Source organism: Agelaius tricolor, unplaced genomic scaffold (genome assembly GCF_023055355.1).
Source record: "Agelaius tricolor isolate 1412-34295 unplaced genomic scaffold, bAgeTri1.0.p SCAF_33, whole genome shotgun sequence".
In the NCBI taxonomy this organism is placed as follows: Eukaryota; Metazoa; Chordata; class Aves; order Passeriformes; family Icteridae; genus Agelaius; species Agelaius tricolor.
Window position 1 is genome coordinate 4,469,124 of NW_027269293.1, and position 11,548 is coordinate 4,480,671.

Sequence of the window (11,548 nt, forward strand, 5' to 3'; positions counted from 1 at the left end):
CAGGACTGACTACAGCTGGAGAGGTGCTGCTGTGCACTGGGAATCTTTCAAGGGGTTCATCCCAAAGATTCTCAGCTACATCCAGTGCAGTCCTGCTGGTTCCTCCCTTCCCCTTACCTGCTTCTTTTAACCATACACAAAGGGCTTGATTTATAGAATCAGAGGGATCATTCCCATGAAGGAACATGTAGGATACACCCCCAGGAGGACCCATTTCATCTTGCTGCTATTAATACCTGAAACATTATTTGCACGAACAGACTGTCCTTTCTCCCTTGTTTCTGGGCTCTCACTTCTCTGGTTTGTCCCAGAAATCCCAGCCAACACACGTTCACCCTTCTTTAGTACACACTTCCATCCAAAACCCCAAATTCTCCTTTTTTTTTTTATTTTTTTTTTTTTTTCAGTTAATTACTCATGTTTCTAGTCTACATCACCTCTTTCAACCCCTGCAGACAGGATACAGCTCCCCTGGCTCCCTCATTCATTAGGCAGCCAATTTGTGGGCCTAAACCCATCAACTCTCATTATGGAAAGAGACCAAGACTTGCCACAGCTGCCCAGCATCCCACTCTCCTCCGAGCTGGATGGGGCTCTCACTCCTTTTTGTTTCCCCAGCACCAAAGCTGGGACTAAGAGCCACAGCCATGCTCTGGCTAGGCTTGGCTCAGCTTCAGGCTGGGCCCAAGGGTTGCTTGCAAGCTTTTTGCCACACAAGCACAAAGCAGTTCCCAACCTTTCAGAGCTGTGCTGAGCTTTGGCCAGAGGAGCTCAGGCAAAGCCTTCCCCTCACAAGCAGCCTCACATGCCTTTGGTTTTGCTTCAAGAGGAAACATGTTTTCCCTGTATCCAGGCGTAAAACAGTCCAGCCCAGCCAAAACCATCCAATCAACAGCACAGAGCACGACAAGTCAGGGCACAGGGTTACCATGGAGCTAAGGAAGCCCAGACTTCCCAGGCAGACCCAGAATTCCTCACCTGCCCTGTGTGCAGAGAGGGGCTGGGAAGGGCATCAGGCTCCTGTCAGTCCCTGTGTCCTCACACACCACAACCAGCCCGTGCAGCCTGAGGTGCCACCAAACCCTGACCTGAATTCTGACATCCACCAGCACACAGCCCTGGGAGAAACGTGGGACAAGCTCAGCACTGAACCAGCAGCTGGCTTTACTTAATTTTTTGGGGCACCCTGTGAGAAGGATCACACTGAAAGGTGAAGGATCACACAGAAAGGTGAAGGATCACACAGAAAGGTGAAGGATCACACAGAAAGGTGAGGAGAAGCCATGAGCACCTCATCAACCAGCCCAGGGAATGGGAAATCCTGCCATTAGCAGGATCCACTGCAGAGGATTTCACAGCTAATGAACCTGGTCACCACAGACCACAGCGAAAGCAAAAGCAGCAAGGCATTTCTTTGCTGATAAGCTGCTTTTATCAGGAAGTTCAGCCTGGCTGCCCACAGCAGCCCCAGCTGGAGAGCAGCTCCCAGCCTGTGCCTTTAAATCCCCTTGGCAGCACAGGACTGGGGCTGAGGGAGCAGACACGCCCTGTGCTCCAGCGCTGGAGCACACAAACATTTCCTCCCAGCCATTCCTCACCGCGGCTCAGCCAGAGCTGCCTCCTACCTGCCAGGGCCCTGGAGAGGGAACACAGGCTGTGCCACACACACCTGGACATGCACAGACTTCAACTCATTTCCTGAACCCCTCCTGCTTCCCCGCCAGCTCTGGACATTCTTCTCTCAAACTTCTTCCTTAAGGCAAATATTTGGAGTCTAACAGGCATTCCTCATGGAAGGCACAAGTTAAATATTGGCCCTAAAACAACAACAAGTGCCTTTCAATGATTCTGGCTGGAGAAGCACCGCTCTGGACTTTGATTTCTGGCTCTGAACAAAAATAGGAGCAAAGCACTGAGCGTTACACTCTTCTCCTGGGAGAAGTCAGATTTCAGGCTCTGCAAGTGCCCTGCCAGGACCACAACCAGCAGTGGGAACTGTCCCTGCTCGTGCTTTCTCACACCTCGGGTGTCTGCTGTCACCCAGCCAAGGCTGCTGCAGTGCATCCTCTGCACCGAGCACAGGACCAGTCTGAGTCTCATCTCCAGGTCTGTGATTTTATATCCTCAGAGAGACACTGGAGAAGACCTGCTGGGAACCATGGGTGCCACCCAGGGCATTTGCACACCTTGTGCTGCCTGCCTGTGGCTGCCCACCTCTCCATCCAGCCATGCCCAGCTCCTCAGTGCAGAGGATGCTCCAGGCTGTTCCTGCTCTGCAGGCAGCCCAGCCCCTGACAGACGTGCTGGCTCTTGTAAGAAAACATCCCAGCAAGGCAGGAGAGCAGTCAGAGAGATGGCAGCACAGTAAAAGGAAGAGGAAAGGGTGAGGAGGAAAAAGAAACCTGCACTGAGGTCAGTACACCTGAAGCCTGGCAGCACTCAGGTCCTGGGATGTCATGGGCACTTCCCACACGGATCAGGGGAGCAGAGCTGAGCCCTGCAGAGCCAGGTTTGCTGCATCCCAGAGCAGCCCTGTGATGTCCAGACTCTGCTGATGATCCAAGCCTGAGTGGAGGGGCTGCTCCATCAGCCCCAGTGCAGGCAGGTCCCAGAGAGCCCCTGCCAAAACCACCCCAAACCAGAGTCTGCTCCAACACCAGGGCTCTGCCCACTGCTTCTCCAGAAAACACCTCAACAGTTACCCTGAGAAGGGTTACACGGCACAGATGTGGTACACACTCACACTCACAGGGTTTGCTCTATATCCTGCTAAATTCAGCATGGGGTGTGTTAAATGAGCTTCCCTTTCCCTCTCCTGTGGACCCTGTAAGCCCAGGAACTCCTGCCCAGCTCTGCCTGCTCTGAGCAGGCCTGGGAGGCAGGAGAGGGACTGAGCAGTGGAGAGCTGCTCCTGGCAACATCCCCATGGCTGTGGGAGATGCAGAGCTCTGATGGTCTGCTATGCTGGAATTCCTCTCTAATTCCTTCCCAAGACACTTATGATGGCACTTCAAGCTGGGGAATCTGCTGGGGGTTCTGACAACCTCTCAGGGAGATCTCCTGATGAGGCAGACACCCCTCTGAAAACAGCGTGGGTTTAAAACCAGCTGCGAGTCACCCTGGAGGAAATGTTAAAGCTCTGAGCACTTCCTATTCCCTCCCCAGCCACCAAAGCCCATGGAGGGACGAGCTCCAGCAAGTTTGAGCAGGAATTCCCAAGGCTCAAGGCAGAGACCAGCCTGTACCTGTGAGCACCAACACCTCCTCATCCCCCAGCACACTGAGCCTGCCCTCCCAGAGCCAAGTGCAGCTCTTCAGCTCCTGGCTTTGAGCAGCCCCTTCCAGCACAGGGACCCCACCTCTGCTCCCAGCACCTGAGTCCTTCCTAAACACTCCCTGTGCTGGGCACCACCAAAGCCAGCCTGACTCAAAGCAGCATCGCCTTGGGATGAGAGGAATCGGCAGAGCTGGGGGCGAGGGGATTCCAGAAAAGCCTCAGCTTGCCCCTCGCCCACACACACAGCACAGAAGTTGCTGGAAAGCACCATCCTCTCCCCACATCAAACCAGGGAAACCAAGCAGAGTATAAACTTCATCACTGCCAACAGTCCCTGCTAAAAAAAGGATAAGAGAAAAGGGTTTTTTGCTTTGTTGTTTGTACCTCGGTGCTACCTCAAAAGCAGAAAGATTTTTTTACCTGAAAACATTGGGCAAGGGCAGAGCCTGCAAGAATGGAGCTTTTGTAGCACAAACACAGCTCTGTTCGGGTTTAAATTAGATTTCCACTGACCTTTTTGAGCCCATCGTTCAGCCACCCACACCCAAGCAGCCCCTCTTAGCAAGACTCTGCAGCCCCCAGCCTGGGAAGAGGAATAAACCCCCAGAGACTTGGCTGTGCTCCCAGGGAACCCCCACACCCCTCCCAGCACTGCTCCTGCTGCACAAACTGCTCAGCTGCAGGGCTGCAAAGCTCCTCCAAAGGAAAGCTGCACAAAATCCAAGTTCAAGCTCAACCTTAACCCCTGTTTATTAACTTAAGAACATCCCTCTCAGGGTGACAAAGCCCGTGCATCACCTGCCAACTGTCTCATTCACCACTGGGAAAGCAAAGGCCAGGCTTGCCTCATTAAAAAGCATTACATAACATTAAGTAACAAAGGGCTACAGGACATTCTTTGCTTGGTGGACATGTAAAAATGAATGACTCAAAAATTAACGCTCCTTTCCTCCAGACTCCAGCACCCTGGGAGGCCAACAGCACCTTATTTCCAAGGCAACAGTGTCTTTCTTGCCTCATCCCAAATCCTGCTCTCACATCCAACTTATTGCCACCACTGCCCTGCAGACACTGAACAACACAGCCCTGCCCAGCTCCCATTCAGAGCAGTCCCAGGCACCAGGGGATGTGTCTGTGCTGCCTGTGGCACTGGGACTCTGCCCCAGCCTGGGGTCAGCTCAGCTGGACCTCGCTGGGCAGGACTTTGGGCTTCCCCCCTGTCACCATCTCAGTGCAGGCCTTTCACAGACAGGACTGTGAGAGCACCTGGTTTCACTGTCACCACAAGGCCTCCAGAGCTGTGTTTCCCACGAGTCAGGAGGATTCTGCTGTTTCAAGTGCCAGGGGCCCTATGCAGTGGGGAAAGCAGGTGACAGAAGGGCAGTGCTTGGAAAGGCCACTGCCACCAAGCTCCCAGCAGAACACAGCCTCCATAGCACTGGGAGATCCTCCTGGAGACACAGAACTTCTATCCACCATCTCACTGGAGCTGAAGAAGCCAATTTAAAGTCTTTACAGAACTAATTGAATTCCTCTACTGCAGGAGCAAACCCTCCTTACTGTGGGCGGTCGATGAAACCAGAGACTTCCTGCTGCCTGTAGCATTTTGAAACACCCTGCAAAGCCTTACCTAGAAGTTTCAGCTTACCTGAAGAGCCATTTCCTACACCACACAGGCTGATGGTGGGTCCTGATCTGTCTCTGCACGCTCTGAAGGCAGCAAGTGGAAGGCAGAGAGAAGTCCTGTGGTTTTACAGCCACTGCACCATCTCCCTCCTGCCCCCACGGGGCTGGGGGCTATGAGTGGGGGGGTCACAGCTCTGAGCACCACAGGTGTCACCCAGGAACCTGACAGGGTGGGACAGACAAGGCAGGGGTGTGCTGGAACACTTCAGAATGGAATCACAGAATGGTTTGGGTTGGAAGGGAGCCTAGAGCTCATCCAGTTCCACCCCTGCCATGGGCAGGGATGCTTTGCACTACTCCAGGGTGCTCCTTTGATCCAACCTGGCCTTGGAACTTCCAGGGTCAGGGCAGCCACAGCGGCTCTGGGTAACCTGTGCCAGGGCCTCACCACTGCCACAACCAGGAATTTCTTCCCAATATCCATCTAACCCTGCCCTCTGTCAGGGGAAGCCATTCCTCCTTGTCCTGTCACGCCAGTTCCTGATGCACAGGCTGCTTTTTCCAAGCCAGTTATTAGAAATAATGCATCAATGTAACACGCAAGGGAGGGGCTGCCCACAGGAAGGGCTGCAGGGCTACAGCCTGGGCAGGAATTTAGAATTCTCCAGGAGGAGGAGGGCAGCTGGTGTGAATCAGGGAGTCTGACAGAGGACCCTGAAGCTCCACACTCAGCTACCCCAGCAGAAAATCATCTTTTCACCTCCCTCACAAGCAAAGCTGCTGCTTCTCTATAGCAATGAACCTACCAGAGACGGCAACTGCCAGCAGGAAGTAGAAACAGCCTCTCACAAAACCCCAAAACTATTCACACAGCTTTTCTAACAGGAAGATGACTTGTTCTCCTGCAGAACCCCAGAGCTGCTGGGACCTGCTCTCCCCCCCAACTCACAGGTACAGCTGGACAGAAGCAGACTCCTGGTCACACCATGTCTGGGCCAAGGAAGGAGGCTCAAGTTCACAGCTTCTCAGTGCACCCACAAGGAGCCACGTCTGCCCAGTCACAGCCCAATTACAGGGCTGTGGGCAGAGCTGTTCCCACAGGCTCTCAGCAAAAAGCTGTGGCAAACACACGAAGGAAGCTCCTGTGCTGGCACCCAAGTCTGTCCCTGCTCAGCAGCACTACAAGGGAAGAGGGTCTGACTCCTCAAACTGCAGTGGGAAGTCCCAGGAGCAGCACAGGGCAAACCAGGCCACTGCCCTCTGCTACCAAACCCCACAGTGCCGGGCCCTGCAGAGCCAGGGGAGGGTCTCCTCCCCAGCCCAGGGGCTGCAGCTCTCCTGCTCACCCCACAACAGCACATCAGGGGCTGCTGCTCACCCGAGGCTTCCCTCAGCCCTCCCACCAAGCCTTCAGTGCCTGTGGAGCTGCAGTTCCTGTCTGAAGGCAGAGATAAACAGCTTCCTACCCCCCCTGGATCAAGGGCCAGGCACACACCTGGAGGCACGGCCAAGCACAGGAGTGCTGCTCCAGCACAGCCCATCCCAGCCCATCCCAGCTCCTCCTAGCCAGGAAAACAACGGGGAGGGGGTGGGCAGGGGGAGACAGCCCCAGAGCGCAGCCAGGCCCCAGTCCAGCAGAGACGTTTATTGGCAGCTGCTCTCAGACACTGTTGTGTCTTCCAGCCCAGAGGGGCTGGAGGGGGGGAGGAAACACTCATTGTCCACGAGCACAACCCTCATGTCATTCCCATTGATCCGCTGAGTCACTCCCGTATGAACAGTTTTGACAACAGCCGGGCTGCACAGGAGCTCTGACACGGAATACAAAACGAGGGGCACGGTGAGGCTGCTCCTGACAGCAGCACCAGGAACCTGCTGAGCCACCAGGGCCAGGAGCTGCACCCAGAGCAAGGGCAGAGCTCACAGCTCCATCCAGGGAAGCTGCTGGACACGGAGCACACAGCTCCATCCAGCACCCGGCTCCATCCAGCACCCGGCTCCATCCAGAGTGCCCAGGAAAGCTGCTGGACACCAGCTCTGCCCTGCAAACCACACCAGCTGCACCCCATGGATGCAGGGGCAAAGCAGAGCAGCTGCTGCTCTGGCAAAGGAGGAACACAAGTGATTTTAAAGTGATTTATAAGGCCTCAGAGAGGAGATCAAACCCCTAAACCACCTCTCCAGGCTCAGGGATCTGAGCCCCCCCCAGATCTCACATTCCCACAGACCTGAGCATGCTGGTGTTGGACCAGTCAGCACCACAACCCTCCCAGCACCCCAAAGCTGCTCAGGAGTGATAAAACACTGACCAAACAACGTCCCTATCTGCAACGTACCAAATTAAAACAAAACCAACAAATCTTTGGCAAGGTCCTCACAGCAGCCAAGCCTATCCTGCCACGGCAAAGGCTCCCCATGGAGGCCTCCTGCCCTAATTTGCAGCAATTCTTTGTCAGACCACTGGCAAACACCAAACGTTTGCTCCAATCTGTTACATAAGGCCCAGTTTTTAAACCTGTGTGCTGGCCGTGGGGAGATGGGGGCACACAGTGTGTGGCAGCCTGACAGGGCAGCGTGGCTGGCAGGTGAACTCACACACCCCTCAGCACGCACTTCCACACCTCCAACCACTTGTTGTGTGGAAGGAAAACAAACAGATTAGTTAAGGAGGCAACTTCCAAAGGTTTTACACACCTTTCAACCCGGGTCCAGGCTAACTTGAACTGTTTGGAACAGACTGATATCACGGCAAATCAAAAGGGGTTTGTGAAACTTTGCTTTTTAACTTTAAAATACAGCAAACACAGCAAGTCTTCACGCTGCCGAGCGCACAAAAGAAAAGGCACCTTCCTGACCATCCCCACAACTTCCCGTTGTTTGCTCCCCGAGATGCAGAGGCAGCTCCCTGGCTCAGCTCCCTCCTGCCAGCCAGCGACAGGAGCCACGGGCCTCCCGGCAGAGCCGCTCCTCATTTGCAAACCTCGGAACAGCTCAAGTCGGCTCCTGTCTGCTGGGGGCAGGAGGGGGAGGGCACTTTTCCCTTTTCTCGCATTCATCCTCACCCGCTTTGCTGAAGAAAAAAAAGCCGTTTTAAATACCAGCTTCAGCACGGTCCTTTCCCCAAATAAACACTTCCCAACCTCTCTGGAGAGAGGAAAGCCACATACAAAGGAGCCAACATGCTGCGAGGCTGGGGCAGGCTGCGGGGCCCATCCGACCCCATCCCCGCCGCCCGCCCGGCCTCGGGGGCACCGGGGGCTCGCAGCCCTTCCCCGGGGCCACAAAACCGGCACGGCCGGGAGGGACGGGGCGAGGCGGCCCTGGGCCCTCAGACCCCGGTCCGGCGTGACCCCAACGCGACCCCAAAGCCTCCCCCAGCCCCCGATCCCAACGTGACCCCCACAGCCCCCCACTGTCCCCCGGGCCAGACCGAACCCCCCTCAGCCCCACCGCCCGGCGACCTCCCCAGGCCGAGCCGGGGCCTCCCCCGGCACCCCCGCGACCCCCAGAGCCCCTTCCCCTCTCCGGGCCCCTCCCGCCGCTCAACCCCCCCCGCCAGCGCCCCGGCCCCGCCGCCCCCGCCCGCGGCGCCGCCCGGCCCGGCCGCCCCTCCCCGGTGCCGGCCGAGCGGAGCCGAGGCCGCAGGGCCCCCACCGTCCCCCGGTGCAACCCCGGTGTTACCTCGGCGGTCCCTCAGCGCCGGGCGGCGGCGCCGCTGCCCCGCGGCCGCTCCCCCATGGCGGCGCCCCCGGCCCGGCCCCGCTCGCCTCCCCTCCGCCGCTGCGCCAACGGCGTACGGCCCGCGCTGCGCCAACGGCGTACGAGCCGCGCCGCGCCCGTGCGCGCCCGCGCGCCAGCGGCGCAACCGCGCTTCGTGAATACGGGCGGCGGGGCGGAGCGCGGCGCAAGCGCAGCGGGCGCGAGGGTGGCGGCGCAGCGGCGCTGGCGTAGGGCGCGTTCGGGAATAGCGGCCGGCAGGCGGCGGCTTTGCGGCTTTGCGGCAGCGCCGCGCGCTTTACGGCAGCTCCGGTTAACCCCGCGCTGCCTGGCGCCGCTGTCGGGACAGGCGCCGCTGTCGCGATAGGGCCCGCGCTGCCTCAGCGCCCTGCGGGGCCGGAGGGAGCGGCTCTCACACGGGGAGCACACCGCGCTGTAGGGGGCCCTGTAGGGTCCGGCCCCACTCCGGTGTGGGTTATCGCGATGCTGTCGCGATATGGATGCCACCGTGCAGGTGGGGCACGGGCCTGTTGCAGGGAACGGCATGGGGGGGTATGGACCCAGTTACAGGGGACTGGTCCTAATACGTGAGTGAGCCCCGCAACGGAGTACAGCCCCTTTTTGGGGTACGGCCCCTGTTTTGGGGTAAAGCTTCTGTTTTGGGGTACAGCCCCTTTTTGGGGTAAAACCCTGATTTGGGGTACAGCTCCTGTTTTAAGGTACATCCCTGTTTTGGGGTAAAGCCCCTGTTTTGGGGTACAGCTCCTGGTTTGGGGTACAGCCCCTGTTTTAAGGTACATCCCTATTTTGGGGTAAAGCTTCTGTCTTGGGGTACAGACCCTGTCTTGGGGTAAAGCCCCTGTTTTGGGGCACAGCCCTTGTTTTGGAATACAGCCTTGTTTTGGGATAAAGCCCCTGTTTTGGGGTACAGCCCCATTCTGGGGCCCAGTCCCTTTTTGGGGCACAGTTCCCTCATCCCCACATCCATCCCCACTCCAGGCCCTGTGGGGCAGCCTCGGGACAGGGACTGGGGCTGTGCAGAGGGGGCCCAGCTGTGGGGACAGAGGGAACTCAGGGTGGCATTTTACAGCACTGTCACCTTTTTGGGGGCATCAGCCCTGAGCAAAACCACTTTGAGAAAAAAAGAGGCACTGCCTTGCAGGGAACAGAGCTCCAGGACTGGGATCTGCTGGGACAGTGTGGTGGTTTTAGTTTGAACTGGGCAGAAATACTAATTTTGTGTAATTTTGGTTTGCTAATTGGAGATTTCCTTATTTTTTAGGGTTTTTTTGGAGATCACCTGCTGTGAGGTGTCCTGACCAGGAACACAGACCCCACTGCCATCTCCTGAAGCCTTTCATTTTCTTCTGATTGCTCACCTGGGGACAAACACTCCATCCCAGTGTCCCCTCAGCAAAGGAGGGCACAGCCAGAGGATCATTTCCTTCTCAACCCCCAAGTTTGAGGCTTTCAGGGTAAGGCTGGAGGGAGGGCACACCCCTGCATGACCCTGCTGGTCACATCTTCATCACAGCATGGAGCAGATGCACCCAAAAATTATTTTCAGGCAATGGGTAAATGAATTTGTGTGGGTTTGGGGGACAGCATCACCCCAAGTACCCATTTCAGCATTTCCAACTGCTTGAGTTGGTTCTTTCTCCTGTCACAGAAATGTTCCAGGGAAAAGCTCTCCCCACAACATTTGGCTGGAGGACTTTTCCCTGTAGGTGTTTGCTCCTACAAAAAAAAAAAACAAAAAACAAAAAAAAAAAAAGCTGATTTTAGAGCATCAGGAAAATTCTGAATGCTTGAATTCCAGCTGCTCCCATCCTGTTCCTGTGTTGTGGCCTGGCTCAGGAGGGTGCTGAGATGCTGTGACCCATGTCCTGCCCCTGGAGAGGATAAAATCACCCCTATAGAGGATAAAATCACCTCTGGAGAGGATAAAATCACCCCTGGAGAGGATAAAATCACCCCTGGAGAGGATAAAATCACCCCTAGAGAGGATAAAATCACCCCTGGAGAGGATAAAATCACCCCTGAGGAGGATAAAATCACTCCTGGAGAGGGTAAAACCCCCCTGGAATCCTCCCTTTCCTATCTGCCCCATCCCACCCCCCAACTCTGCAATTTTGTGGTGATTTCACACACTTTGAGAACTCACAAGTTGCTTCAGGCATTTGGCTGGAGAATTGAACCACCCTCTGGAGCAGGAGAGGGGGGAAGAAAAGAGTTTGGATTTTATTTCAAGGCAGATCTCCAGCGATGAGCAGACGGTGTGCCAAAGGCCTGCAGAGACAAGAGCAGCTCATGCCACAGAACCAGCACAGGGAGCAGGAAAATCCAGGGAATTTCTGTTGGGAAATCATCCAGCCAGGAGCCCTGGCCCTCTCCTGTGGGCATCAGACAGTTTGGGCTCATTCACAAGCAGACAACACAAAGGGAGCACTGGGACTGCACAGGAAAATGAGGAATGAGCTGCTCCAGGGTGGGTGGCAGCACCTTCCCAGCTGGAACTGCAGAGGGACAGAAACACAGCAAGAACCAGAGGAAAGGGAAAGCCAGGCCCTCCCAGTGCCCCTCACACCCTGATGGAGCAATCCACAGCTTTTTGGGAGCTCCTCAGCGTGGGGGACTGAGCTTGGCTGCACAAGGACCCCTATTCCTGACAAACCCTGCCTGGTCCTCCTGCAAAAAAAAAAAAAAAATCCCCTCATTCCAAGGGCCAAGGTCCTGCTTGAGCAACAGCTGGAGCTTAAAATGTGCCTCATGCTCAGATTTTGAGGCCCTGGAGCAAGAATTTGAGGGAAATCCAATTCATCCTCATGCTCAACACATCAGGGCACAGCAGCAGCTGTAGGGAAGCACTGTCAGAGAGAGGAGGATGGTGAGGGCCAGGCAGGGGGAGCCTGGCACGGGGCTTTGGAG

General features: G+C 56.2%; 2 protein-coding genes across 3 annotated transcripts in view; one reads left to right on the forward strand and one right to left on the reverse strand.

The window, feature by feature from the left end:
- CSNK1G2 (casein kinase 1 gamma 2) overlaps window positions 1–8,740 on the reverse strand; it is a 41,830-nt gene extending 33,090 nt beyond the window's left edge. For both annotated transcript variants that reach the window (XM_071451955.1, XM_071451954.1), the window contains exon 1: window positions 8,585–8,740. The gene's annotated coding sequence lies outside the window, so the exon portion shown is untranslated. The remainder of the gene's footprint in view (window positions 1–8,584) is intronic.
- MKNK2 (MAPK interacting serine/threonine kinase 2) overlaps window positions 1–11,548 on the forward strand; it is a 108,196-nt gene that overhangs the window by 79,176 nt on the left and 17,472 nt on the right. The window lies entirely within an intron of this gene.